General features: G+C 37.3%; 1 protein-coding gene across 5 annotated transcripts in view; it reads left to right on the top strand.

Moving 5' to 3' along the window:
- The window catches only part of LOC5574190 (protein TIS11), a 118,133-nt gene that overhangs the window by 78,993 nt on the left and 25,593 nt on the right, over positions 1-13,547 (top strand). The window lies entirely within an intron of this gene.

Below are 13,547 nucleotides of genomic sequence, written 5' to 3'. Positions count from 1 at the left end.
CCAAAATAAACTTTCTAAAAAATCGTTCAATTTATGGAAAGTACTACTTTTCAGCCTCGTTATGAGACAGTGGTGAAAAGTAGCACTGTTCAGTTTTGTTTTTGTTCGTGGAATCACAGAAACGCCCAAAAATACTCATGAAAAAATAAGAGTAACAAATCGATCTGGTACAACCTCTAAATGATACTTTAGAAAGTAGATTCGTTCTCCAAAAATGCTATGATGATTTCTTCCATTCTAGGGTTGATCATGATCACCCAATGCCTATCGGAACATTGATTTTTTTCCGGCACACCCTAGTGTGCGTTGCGCGAGACCAAGCGTGAGCGTCCTTCAGCAAGGTTGGTCCAATGGCCGTTGGCCATGCAGCAGCATCGGATCGGGCACTAGGCAACTAGGAGGCCCCCTGCGCGATCGCGAGGGGGGTATTTACGTTTTCGGGGGCCCGCGAGATATGACATAATCCTGAAAAAGTGGCACACTCGATCTCCGACGATCTCGAACGACGAAAGTGAGAGTGGGTCCGGTCGCTGGCCGCTGGTCAGTTATGATCGATTCCAAGACGTGGTGCGATTTTTTGTTTTGTGAGTGAGCTCTCGGGGAATGTGGAACACGGCGTGATTACGATCAAGACGCGTTTTTTTTTTCTTTTCGTACTCTTTCGATTTTCTGGTGGCGCGGTGGTATTTGCCACTAGTGACCCAGTTATTGAGGTGGAAAATTGTATAATTGAATAATTCGGCTGGCTGGCATTCGCGGTCATCGGCGGACGAAGACCTTGACGCATTATCTCGTTTTGATCGGTTGTTTCGCTTATCGACTTTTTGGACGTGGGAGATTTTTGGGACTGGTTTGGTGATTAGCAAATCATGTTTGTAAATTAAATATGCGTAACGAAATAAATGGATTATCTTAACAAGGCCACACATTTCCAGTATCCAGACCATGCTTAATCTCTTTGTTTAATGGATATTCAATATTGATTTTTAGAGCTGATCGTTTCGTTTTGCTTTCAGTAACATCTATTAAAAACCTTCTCCATCTTACATTTACTTTCAAAATTTAAATTAGAGCCATTTTAAAGTGCGTCAACCATTATATATAAGGGTTCGTGGACCCCTAAGCCCATAAAAATATCTCAGAGGGTCCACGAAGCCACTAGTGTCACAATTTGCTCTGATTTGATATCGAAGAACGATCAAAGCAAGCGAAGAAATACATCCCATTTGTATCGGTCCACACACTAAGCTCTTACGGTGAATTTCACCGTAATCTCAACAGCTGAACAGTTCGGTGAAATAAAACACCGTAATTTCGTCGGAATTTTACGGATTTCGGTATTTTTTATCGAATACTGTGAAAATTTACCGTACTCCGGTAATTTATTTTACCGAACCGTTCAGCTGTTGAGATTTCACAGGAATCGGTAAAATAATTTAAGTGTGCATGATCGGCAATGTTTCGTAAGTTGTATTAACAAGCTTGATAAATAACAGAAGCGAACGAGAACCCCAAAAAGGGAGCGATGAAATCCCATTTCTCTGGCTTATTTACTATTAAGGGTAGGTGTTTCATTGTACTAACATAATATACAACTATTGAAATTTTTTCTTTCGCAATTCTTACAGAGATTTCACCAATTTAAACAGTTCTTCCGGAAAATGGAATACAAACAGAAATTCATCTGAAGGAATTAGTCCTGGCTATATATTGATTTTCTCCAGGAATAATAAAATTGTTTATCACAAATGTAATTTTTAGCAATTGATTTTATGGTTTCCCTAACAAGTCTCTATGTTTCTATGTTACAATTTCTTGGATTTCTCAAATTACTGCAAGAGAACTTAGAACAAAATTTGGACAAATATAAGAAAACGACAATTTATGGATGAATTCTGGAAGTTTTTTTAATAATTCTAAAAGAAATTCCTGGAGAAATTGTCGAAAAGTTCATGTTAAATTTTATGGTGCAACCGTTTTAGTTATGCTTGAGAAGAACTCTTGCAAAAATTACTGTTTTTGGGGAACTTTAAAAATAATCCTTGTATTTTGAAGAAAATCTTAAATGATTACCTGAAGGAATTCTGATGACCTTGACCCATTCTTGTTCTAGTAGCTGGTGTTAATTTTGAAAAGTTTCAGAAGGTCTGCCCAACGATAAATTCGTGGAGAAATTCAGAAATCGATCGTACCCGTCGGTTCTTCCTCCATATTTTATGTTTTTGTTTAAAAAAAGGAAGATCATTTGCACTTAAATCATTTTTAACGTTTCGGTACGCAAAGTGATATTTATTTATAAGTTGTCCTGTTCTAATTTACGTTACAACTCTTTCTTGAAAATGATGCTTATTAGACATATCTAGAAATTAATTTTCTGACTTAATGCTGTATTTATACTCAAAGGTTTCACAGAAGTTTTAGGACCCTACTAGTATAGTAGATGCCGAGACTCTGACAGAATGCTCTTCAGTTTAACGCTGAAGCCATGCACTGAAACTACCTTTGTCACTTACTTGATAGGGTCGACAGCATACATTGACCTTAGGATTGAGGGAACAAGTAAAGAGAAGTTGGTACATGTACTTGTTGTTGTCTATACACAAATGTCCTATGTTGAACAGCTATTTGTTGACAATAAAGTATGAATGTGTTGAAACTACCTCGACTGATTGTAAGTTAGTGACCGCTTTATGTGATACAACCATTTGAAGGTAAAACTGCATCTGAATAATGATAATAATGATAATGAAAAACGTATGAAAAAAAAGTTATTTCTTTTATTGATACTATACTATATAATACATCTCTGTAAACAAAACTGAAAATTATAGTCAAAGAGAATTGTTAAATCTATTGGATATCAAATACATAAGATTGGTTATTTTGCACTTACAACTTTATCAAATGCATAAAGTGTATTACTTTTTTAATTCTCCTCACGGCTTCCCATGATGATGTCAGCGGTAAATATCAAACAATCAGAACGACAGAAACTATTCCAATTTACTTAGAGCGACGATGCTGATATTCATATATTCGAAGATGTCATCTCGTGCATATTATTCATAAACACCTTACGAAAATGTCAACTGCAACAATTACCAATCGAGACTGTCACGTTGTAACCTTTCAAATTGCCACACTCCATAAAGTGTGGCATTTAAATTTACCGAGAGAATGATGTAATCTCCGTTCGAAGTTCCGGTTGAGCTCGCCGGCACCACGCAATTTTTTTGCCGAAAAAATAAAAATGTTGACATTACCAACACGTTGCCAACAGTTTTTGAATCCGGGTTGTCAACGAAATCCCCATTTGGTAATCTCATCTTTCACTCCGTTCATCCGATTTCGAGACAACTCCCCCAACACAGTAAACATCGAAACCGTTCGACGGATGATCGTTTCGTTTTTTCATCTGATCAATGAATGTCGCTTAATGCACTAACTAAGCGCTTGTTTAGCATTTAATTACCCCTTGGCGTCAACGCCCCTCCACCCTCGCCACTGATCGAGTAGCGTGACAGACGAAGTAGGCGCGCCTTCCGCACACTTCTGAGGACGCCTACAGTTACGGACAAAGCAATAAAACCATCTCAACAAAAAAATTTTGACTTCTTGATTTTTGTTAGTTATTTTTAGTATTAGACAATTTTAGTATTACAAACTTTGAAAATTTTTGATAAAATGTTCTTTTGAATGAATAAAAAGATAGAGTTTGTTCTTGCTACTATTTTAGCAAGTTTTCCAGCTCAAATAAGGGCTATATCATATATAAATAGGCATTAACGTTTGACCTTCACTCAGTCGACAAAAACGCCACGGGGGTTTCATTTTTTAACACTGAGGTTAGTTCTATATGTCTTTTTATGTGACAGGTCCGTCTATGGACTTATCAACGGTCTTCTTTTATTTTTGACTTTTTTATTCTTTTCCATAGTAAATGCGGGCCGTGTTTACATAAAATGGCATCCGGATGAATCAATGTTCACCGGATGAACATTGAAAAGATGAATGCGCAGCGAAATTGTTCATTTTTTGTAAACACGGCCCGCAGTAAAGGTTTTCTTCCCGCTGGAAGTTGCGGCGTGACGTCATTGTAGATTAGTTCATGTATTTGTTTACATAGGTGGAGGATCGATGCTAACACGGGACTGTCATCTCCATAGAAAAACTGTCAAAGAGCTTCTCGTTCAACTTATTTGGAACGTCTTGTGAATAGGCCTATCTGACATTTCGAAGGGGACACGGAAAATAAAATACACCCAAATTTAAGCTCAAACCAAGAGGTGTGACAAAATCTCAAAAGCCGAGGAAAAATGTTTTGATTTTTTATGGAAAATAATTGAGTAAACATGTATTCTAGCTTAATCTTAGGCGTTTGGTACTAAAATTGGAACAGGGCTTCAGCTGTTATTTGAGAGGAAAAGATGGCTAGTTTCAAGAACGCAACTTTCGTGTTATCAAATAAAAAGCAGAGTTCATTAGAAAGATAACCAAAAATCGACGATTTATTTTTTTACCGAGATGGTCTTACTATTTTGACATTAACTGTGTAAAAGGGGGAGATACATAATTGTTTCCTAGTCGACCCCCGCAGCGCGTGACATCGTTTAATGAATGAATTAAACGAAAAAAAAAAATGTCGATCGCACTCACTTAGGTTCCTTGAGGTGGGGGAGGGATGCAGCGCGAGAAATACGCGAAACCGATCGCGGCGCGGCAGCAGGCGGTGCAATTAAAGCACAGCTCGCAAATAAATAAATACGCGTCGCTTCGTTAATCGATGCGACGCGGCGACGTGGAGGAAGTGAGCTGAATGAAAGAGTTTATCACTGAGGGGGTTTCATAGTGCATAATGATGGTTTGCCGGGTGGTTGGCTGGTTGGTTCGTGAATGGATTGGATTGAATCACGCTGCAGCGTGGGCTTGTACCAGGCGAAGCAAAACATTGTGCTAGTCTATCGTAAAAAGCTATGTTGCAGAGATTTCAGAACGCAAAATATTTAAAGATCGTGTATTATGCGAATTTATGAAGATTGCAACTAAAAAAAGAAAGAAGAGATACAAAAAAGATTAGCAACTATTTAATGCATTCGCACTTATTGTAGCACACGCATGATATGATTGTTTTTGGAAAGATTTTTTTGTTCAGTGCATCCTGATGCTGAGGGTGTTGCACTCATGAGTGCTTTCCAGGATATTCAAATGATTCACAGTAAAACTTATTCACTCAAGATTTGAGCTTGATTAGCGGCCATAAGATATAGGGGTGATCGGGGCAATATGAACCACTAAAGGAAAACGTCCTGGAATGTACATATAGAAAAACAGCAAAAACTATCGTTTAAATTCAAGTGCCTTGTATATACTATAGAATGTTTTCCTTCATCTTATGATATTTAATGCTAATATCCTGAGACGAGACTCGCGAAGGCGGTCTTCTTTATCTGTGATTGCTGAGATTTTTTCTTATTCCACTTTGTGTTTATACCAATCATGCGCAAGCCGTTCAAACTCTCACATGAACATCTCAGCAAAAAATATTGCGTTTGCATCACACCGAATCATAAATAGCCTTTTGAGTGAAATTTCATGCCCGCAAATGTAGCGGACATTAGAAATAACTAATCTTGTGTTTAGATTTATCAGCAACTTTGGAAAAAACTGCTCCGCCAACTGAGGTTTTTAATAACAGTCTTTTCACTTTATCAATCACAAAAACGGCGGGCTGCATTTGACGTTTCGTGACAGCGAAATCTGGGCTGCATATGACGTGGATATTTTTCCTCTTCGCGAGTCTCTCATAGCTAATATCTTTTTCAAAGTTTTTAAACAATGTCATGTTTTTCCGTGTGTTCACCAACCATATGGGCAATATCAGCAGAGGGGTGCAATGAGCCAATAATAAGCTACCCAACATTTATTCAACATGGCGTCCAGTGTGTTTGTTTTGATTCTTTGGGACTGACAAAACGTATGATTTTTTGGATAGAAGACATCAAGGACACCTCACTGATACGTAAAACATTCAACAAAATTTTGAAAAGAGGAAAAGCGTCATCAAACACGGCAATTCAACGCAATATATTTAATTACCAGAAACTAGCACTAGCAGCACATGGGCCGTATACTCGAAAATCAGGAGCAAGTTAGGGAAAACCAACCAGAAAGTGGATACCAAAACGCGAAGTACCAAAAACGATGTGAGGAAGAGTCGAAATGTATACAGGAGGGGGTGAATATCAGCCGGGGTGAATATCGAACGGTTTTTATTTAAAACAATATAGAGAAGTGCTAATATTTTATATACTGTATACTACACCAAGATGACTATGCACTGAAGTAAAAACATAGTATTTACGGCTTCGGCACCATTTGACTATTATCGGCACAAGATAAGAATATTAAATTTACAGTATTTTTCTATCAAACCACATCAATGATCCAGATCCAGACCGAAAAGATGTCGAAGGGTGGATAATTAAATTTGATAAGCGAAGTAACTTCCAATGTCAAATAGTTTTTAATAAATATACAGACCTGAATGAACAAAACATCAATGAAAACATTCAGATGATTCTTTGTTCTGTCAGCTGGCAAGATTTCTTAAACTGAAAAAAAAACAATTTCGCCAGAGATGTCATCAATTCAAATTAATACGTCTTAAAATGCGGCTGATTTGGAGCTTCCGAACAGATCTGCCTACAGTTCTTATGGGAAAACTACCGAAGAAAACGAGACTGCCGACAATGGTCACACTGACATGAGAAGCTTGAAACGATGTAGTAACGTTTCCAAAAAGCTTTTTTCAAGTCTGTCGATGTGAATCGATAAAGGATTGAGATGCGCTGTAAACAGACAAACACGTAATTTGTATGCTCATGTCTGAGAAAATTACAAAAAATAAAAACGCGACATCGGCTTAGATTGTCGAGAATATTTTATTTTTATGCATGAATCAGGTAGGCCCTGATGAAAAAATATGATAAGGTATTAGGCAAGATAATACCTCAACATTTTTTGGAAAACAACCTGTTTTCCTATAAATATGTTAACGAACAAATTGAACGTTGCGTATGGATTGTTTAGAAATATCAGAAGTCCAATGAATTCGTAAAAAATACCAGAGTCATACATACAAATTTATTTATTTGTTTACACCAACAGACAATTAGTCCCAATGATGTGTGGTTACTTAAATTTACGACAAAATAGGTCAAGATATATAAAAACAAATACACAATAAAAATCAAACAATTCTTCGAGTAAGTATTTCGGCAAAATTACGGCGGACTGTATGTCTTGGAAGATGAAAGTCGAACGCTGGTGATACTCTGTTGAATACGCGTTGCAGCCCATTTATAGCTACATTTTGTCCAAAATTAGTTCGTCGTAGAGGTGGTCGTAACATAGAATTAGCTCGCAAATTCCGGTGGCGAGCACTTATATCTACCTGTCCAAGAATAGCGGGGCAGTCGATTCTCCCTTGTAACAGGTCAGCAACTATCATCGCTCTGTTTATGTCCCGGCGTGACTGTAACGTCTCAAGATGGATCAATTGGCATCTACTATGATAGCTTGGTAATCGGTGTGGATCGCGCCAAGGAAGTCGGCGGAGTGCGAAACGAATAAAACGACGTTGAACCGATTCAATCCTTTCAACGCTGTTCTGATAGTGAAGGTGCCAAACCGTCGAATAATATTCCAAAGTCGCACGTTCAAGCGAACAGTAGAGTGACTTGAGGCAGTATATGTCGGTGAATTCCTTAGCAATACGGAAGATAAATCCTAAAGTCCTAGAAGCTTTCGCGATGACGTAGGACATATGGTGCTTGAACGTTAGTTGGGCATCCAGAATGACTAAATCCTTCACATGATCAACTCGTTGAAGTATTTTTCCGAATAACTGGTAGTTGAAATAGACAGGCTCTTTTCTCCGTGAGAACGATATAACATTACACTTTTCAGGATTCACCACCATGCGATTCAAACTACACCATCCTGCAAAAGCATCCAAATCGTTATGTAAAGTTATAGCATCACAGATGGAACGGACACGGAGATACATTTTTAAATCGTCGGCATAGCTTAATCGTGGCCCTTTAATTACGTAGTTCACATCGTTAAAGTACAATAAAAAGATCACAGGACCCAAATGACTTCCTTGAGGTATTCCAGAAGTAGCCGTGAATGTTTCTGAAAAATGTCCTTCCAGTCCGACCGTCAGCTGTCTCTCTGTAAGGTAGGACTTAAACCAACGTAGCATTAGTCCGGAAATTCCGAGCCTTTCCAGTTTTGCGATCGTTATCGAATGGTTGATCTTGTCAAATGCAGCAGTCAGATCCGTATAAATAACATCTGTTTGGACACGTTCAGTGAAGCTATCAGAAACGTGGGATGTAAGACTCAAGAGATTGGTGGTAGTAGATCTCCCAGGAATGAAACCATGTTGCTCATTACTTATGAACTGCTTACAGTGAGCTATTAGCGGTTCCATTACTACTAACTCAAAGAGTTTTGAAATAGCACAAAGTGACGAGATCCCACGATAATTACTAATTACAGCAATCGACTGATTTGTTTGACATTTTTTCATTGTGGTTGCTAATTGTTGCTATCCCTAAAAGACCTGATTGTCACTAAACATTAAAACATAGTTTAAGTTCAAATTATGGGTGGCTCATATTGACCCGTATATTCAAATATAAAATATTCATATTAAAAAAAAACAATGAGTTTTAGATCACATTTTTATTAGCCCTTTTCCGTGCATCCTTCTGTGTAAATCAGGGCTGTTCAACACACGGTCCTAGGGCCACATCCAGCTCGCGGCTTCATTTCGTGCCCGCAAAGAGTTTTAAGACATTTCATATGGCTGGCCCGTGGACTGCTCTATCTTTTTTTTGAATTGAAACATACCAAGTCTACTTTCCTGATACGATTCGTAGCTAATATTTCAGTTCATAATTTAAAACATAATATTTTAGATCTTTCAAAGTTTACTGGATTCAATGAATGATTCAAAATCTATGAATCAATTGTCAATCAACACGCAGCTACAAAGACAATTCACTCTCCTATTCCTGTTGCACCAATTTCATTACGCAACAGTTATATAAGGCTCAAGAATCCATTATTCAATCATCGGCCTTCATCATAATTCAATAACCAGATCAAATGTTCAGATTTAAAGCAAACCTCAATAAAATCTATCACTACATTCCAGTTAGCAATTGCAATACAATGATAGATTTTCTTGAACATAACTTCAATTTTGAACAGAAAAACTGGTTTTGAAAACTTGTAAGATGATGATGGTATTTTTCCTTTTAATACAACTTGAACAGAATATGATAATGATCGCTTACCGCGTATGCAGTTATTTTCTAGGCTTTGTGTTTCAATAATGAAACATAAAACAAATTTGATTTTATTCAAATGTTTTGGAAAGCTGTTTTAAGGGATAAGCAAAAAAAATGTTCTAAATATGCATCCATGAGACGATATTGAGTCATTGAACATCAACTCATGGAAGATTCACTGTAAATTAATAAAACTGGAATATTTGGTGCACATTCATCTTATCATGTTTATCTTGCTTTTACATATGTCGAACTCGTTTTTGAACCTGAGTTGGAACTGGAGAAACCCGTTTAACATTTTCAACTCTAACCCGATTCAAGTTCGACCGAATTACAATTTGCGTGGAGTTGATTCTTCACCAGACGGGTTCTACGAATTGGAATGATCAATGTTCCAGGAAACTCCAGAATATTCTATCAAAGAGCTATTGTAGTCCTCCACAATTTGCAATTGTAATGTTCTAATATTAAAATTGACCGTTGTAGTGCTCCTAAATTGCTTTTGTAGTGCTCAACGAAATTGATGACAGACAGACAACTCTGGGATTATATATATATGATAACTGATTCATCACGAGTTGAGTAAATTGATAATATTATTGTGGTATTCCAATTAAAAAAGGGACTAACAGTTAGAAACGCGCTTGCTGTTTGTTTTTCGTCTATTTCGACGACAATTTTCAATTTTATTTTTTGAAAATTTTTATGAAACATACTGAAATTTGAATCAGCTTGATCCTTAGCTTTTTTGGAGTGCAAAAAAAACCATCACGATTGTCATAAAAGTTTTTGCGGAAAAGTTAAATTGATCTAACTAAAATTCACTGAACAATAGATAATCTCCAACAGAAATTAAGTCAATCATACCTTGGATCATACCAAGATTTTGACGGAATCCTTAATTACAAAATTTGTAATGCTTCTTTATATGTGTATCGACAAATTAATATGCGAATCTATCACTATTGAAATAAATAGAAACCTCTTATGATAGTTCGCATAATAAATTGAGATATAATTCAGAAACTAAAATTTTAAAACACAAAAAGTTTCGGCGGTCACCTGGAATGGAATCAAGAACCTATAGATCGATAAGCCCGTGCGTACTCCACGCACCTATAGATGACACAGTGAGGAGTTATGCTAAAAGGGTACATAAAGTTCCTATTTAGAAAATCGTTGCATCTTTCATGAATGTCGATAGAACAGCTCACTGCATAAACGATCCTTGTTATTGTAAATAAAATATATGCGTGAAACCACATAGCAAAAATTTATATAGTTTTGCAAATAACTTGTACATGAAAAACGATCTGGAAATTACATATAACCTGGTTCGTCTGTTAAGTCTCAATGAACATTTGAACATCTTATAAGTTGTATTTCGTTATAGCAAGGAGATTGAGTGCGCTACCTTAAAAGCCTTCGGTAGGTGGCAGACGAAAAGCTATTAGATAGAAAGCTTCAACTATCAAGGAGATTAAACTAGATGGCATCATGAAAAAAAAGATCTTCTGACCAAAATCTTATGAAGTTTCAATTTCTAATACAGAATAAGCAGAACTTTCGAATGTATTCAGAACCCTGAGCAGGGTTCTTAAAATTATTATCTATTCCTCTTAAAGTATCTTGTACCTTTTAATTCCAACTTCAATGTTTATCTTTGACAGGTACTCCAATCTACTTTTAGTTTTTCTATTGAGATTCTGCTCAGAGGATTCGAAATTCGAATACATTAAAAATAGATCTATTCCTCCATTTTTCAAATTCTTGCGAATGAAAGCTTTACTCAAGTAACATTAGTAGCTGGACAACAGTTTATAACCATATTTCGTCATACAAATATTTTCCGCGTTACCTTTCAGCGGTTTTTGTGCATAGACACAATAGATATATTAGTAGTAGAACGCTAATGGCGCTGTTCTCACAAAACTGAATTAGTTTATTATCACCTTTAACTTTATCTTTTCATTGATTGCTCGATGCCATGTTGTAGTGGATGATTTTAAAATTTATTTGACACTTTGAGGACCGGTACTCAAGCTGTCAGCGCGTGGCAAACTAGATGTTGGTAACAAGAACAGTAGCGACATTAGCATTCTAAGGTTAATGCTTCTACTATAGACACTAGCTCATGTGCGTTACTTTGTGATGAGTAGCGAATTAGGCGATGCATGTACCTCATTCAAAATATCTCGCGTACTCTGAGATAACGCCCTAAAAGCCATTGGTAACCACTTGCGTAGCTCGTTGTTTCTGAGCAAATGAAAGAAATAGCATCCAAACCAACATCACGGGCAGGTAGATATTGATCCATTCTTCCTCATAGCGTTGTTAAATAACATGAAAATCCTTACAAATGCTCAGAATCAACGAGCTACACACATGGTTACCAATGGCTTTTAGGGCGAGATCAGAAGTTATGCGAGATATATTTAATTCATTAATGTTTATTGAATTAACTTTGACTGCAAAAATTTTAGCATGTGCAGTCAATCCGACTGGAAGTATGGTACGTTATTTGCGGATGACCCATGAGTGCGAGTTCGACGCACTTTCCAGTCTCCGCTTTGTTTTGATTCTAGTCCAATCAACCGCCTTTTGCGTCACCGACCGCCGCCGTCAACAACCAAAGTAGCCCGCGCCCGCGCCAGTAGTAATGTAACGGGACAAGTAGTGCAGTGCGTGTTTCGTTGTTCCGCCGGCCGGTCACGTCCAGTTTGGTTCTGCTTCCGTTTGGCATCTCATAGTCTTTTTCCAAATCCTCCGTTTCCGTAGTGGTTTAAATCTCGCCGTTCGTAAAATTTCTCTCGTCGCAATGGAAATTCCAAAGGTGAGTGCTTTTCTGATTGGGTTCTTTTACAATCAAGACGGCTCACTTGTTATCAGTAAACGACCCCGGGCCAGTTCGTCTCCGGATTCTCGATCCGTCTTCCGTGCGAAGACCGGTGATAGTAGCGGCGCACAGTGGATCAGATTTGAGAAAAAACGTTGCAAAAATTACACATTCGTAATAATTCTAGCAAAACATTTGAAAAGGGTTTAGCTGCAAATCGTGGGCATTGAAATATTCTTGATTGAAGATTCAGTATCATATTGATGAATCTCATTTCTAACACATTGTTGACTGTAGTTTTATAATTTACTAGTTTCAACGTGCATTATTTGTCTATTTTGTCACCCATAACGTTTTAAATCTCAAATAACACAAAAACTATTGAAAACGGTTGTATTCAAACATCATCGGCAGATAGGCCTTTTTTACGAGTCCTTAAACCAGCTCGGCTCTTCCAATTTGGCCCTTTGAACATTTGGCTTTTTTGCAATTTGTTAATTTCATTAAAGTGATTTGTATAATAATTATTCTTGATCAAAATGCAAATAATTTTGTGAGAAACACACAATATAATTGATAAGATTTGAAAAAAAAAGAATAATGATAAATAAGGGTTAGTCTGATTTTGATTCGAATTTGGAGGCCCTTTTAGGTGTCCCATTACCAGATTGGTCCTTCAAAAATTTAAATAAAATTGGAAGGTGATTTCAAATGAGTTCATTCAAAAATTTCATAACGTCAAAAATGGCCAATTAAGTATTAAAATTTCCGTATGTGTTCTTATCTATTTCACTTTGTCTATCTGACTTTGTTCTTCAACTGTTTGGAAACAAAACCGAACATCTGTGCGGCGGCCGCATTCCCTATCAGTTATTATTACATGAACAATCTTCTGATAACGGAAGCCTCTAGTCATGTGTCAACTTCTCGTGCCAACAGGCCGCGTCCGGACGGGTTTATGAAGCCCTGTGGTTTGGCCTGGCCTACATAGAGATAAGATAACGCATAGGCATACAAAGTAGTCTCCTCAAACCGGGACCGGTCATTGTTTTATATTCGACACGGAACGGTGAGTACCTACCTTTCGTTGGTTTTCAAATTTAAATCCTTTCTGGTGCGTCCCGAATGCATAAATTCGTTCGGAGGATGGGCGTGTGTTGCCGGGTTGATTTGAATTTCTAATGCGCTGTTCCGGAATCGGGTTTCGAAATGGTAGGCGTTTCGCTATTATTCTTACTAGGTTATCCATACAAATTGCTCGCTTGTGGGTTGGAAAACTTCGGGTTATGGAAAAAGTTTCCTTGTCACACTAGATTATCTTATTTGTCATCTTTACAAATAGGAGTAAA

Source organism: Aedes aegypti, chromosome 3 (genome assembly GCF_002204515.2).
Source record: "Aedes aegypti strain LVP_AGWG chromosome 3, AaegL5.0 Primary Assembly, whole genome shotgun sequence".
NCBI lineage: Eukaryota > Metazoa > Arthropoda > Insecta > Diptera > Culicidae > Aedes > Aedes aegypti.
Note: the sequence above shows the minus strand (reverse complement) of the source record. Positions and strands in the feature narration are given on the sequence as shown.